The sequence below is a fragment of the Penaeus monodon genome, chromosome 28 (assembly GCF_015228065.2).
Source record: "Penaeus monodon isolate SGIC_2016 chromosome 28, NSTDA_Pmon_1, whole genome shotgun sequence".
Taxonomy (NCBI): Eukaryota; Metazoa; Arthropoda; class Malacostraca; order Decapoda; family Penaeidae; genus Penaeus; species Penaeus monodon.
In genome coordinates this window covers 16,323,927-16,325,021 of record NC_051413.1, presented here as the reverse complement: position 1 = coordinate 16,325,021, position 1,095 = coordinate 16,323,927, and the positions used below count along the sequence as shown (strand labels likewise).

Here is a 1,095-nt window from a genome sequence, read left to right as displayed (position 1 = left end):
CGTTGCTTGCCTTCCCCATTTTCAGTTTGCTTTGAAACGTTTTTCTGTCGGTTAAGATATTTATTTAGGTGATTCCCGAGTGAAAAAGATCAGGTTTTGATTAATCGATTTTCCGACAATCAGAGATATTGTCTGTCAAAGTCTTTTAACTATGATGCGCACGGATGATGATAGTTTGTTAATAACCATAATATGTATATATGTATAATGTTTAATGATCACAATATCAACAAGGTGATTACGACGGTAATAATGAATGTTGTTATCCTTCTCATTATCATTTTTCATGATGCTGACTATGCAAGGTTATTACTTTGAAGATTATTATTCAGACACAAAAAGTCGCCGTGTCGGTAAGGCATTCGTGACTAACCAGTTTTCTTTTCCCTCTTCCCCAGGTGCGATCAGGCTTCGTCCAGCCCAGCGAGTCCCCCCCGAGAAGTGCTGGATGAACCTCCATCTTACGAAGAAGTCATCAAGACTGAGGCTCCTCCTCCGGCCTATTACACCGTCCGTCTCTGAAGCCTACAAGCACGTGCCTTCGCCCGTCTCCCGCACCCTTTCGACCTTTTCGCTCCAGCTGCTTCTCCGTCTACAAGCTCCGAGAAATCAAAGGGCCCCAAGCAAGCTCTTAGTTCTTCGTGCATTTGCCGTTCACAAGGCCTCCAGACAGGCTTCTTCGGCGTCAGGCCCGCTCAGCCCGAAAGTGACTTCCTCGCAACGCCGAGCGGCCGGAGAGCGACCAGCCAGGCGAGGGGGCACACGGGCGACCAACGCATCTCACTCAGCGGAAAATGTTGGCAGCACAAGACAGGACTGATGGGTTCCAGCTCAGCCACCGACCCCATCAGAGCGGCCATTGTGAGAGCTCAAGAGGCGCGGTCCGGTGCTCGGCCCGCCCCCTCGGCCCTCAGGTGCTCGCAACGCCCCCCCGGCCCCAGCCCTCGTCGGCGCCGTCAGCCCCGCGTGCAAACACACAGTTTCCGGGAGCAAGAGCACAGAGCGTGAAAAAGGGCCTTTTTTAAACAGTAGTATTTAATTCGTGTTCTTACTCGCGATGGTAAATGCATCTCATAGTTATAGTTTTTTTTAAGT

The 1,095-nt window shown here is 50.1% G+C and overlaps 1 pseudogene; it reads left to right on the top strand.

Annotated features, from left to right (window-relative positions):
* Positions 1 to 1,025, top strand: part of LOC119591076 — a 13,154-nt pseudogene extending 12,129 nt beyond the window's left edge.
* Positions 1,026 to 1,095: the final 70 nt, after the last annotated feature.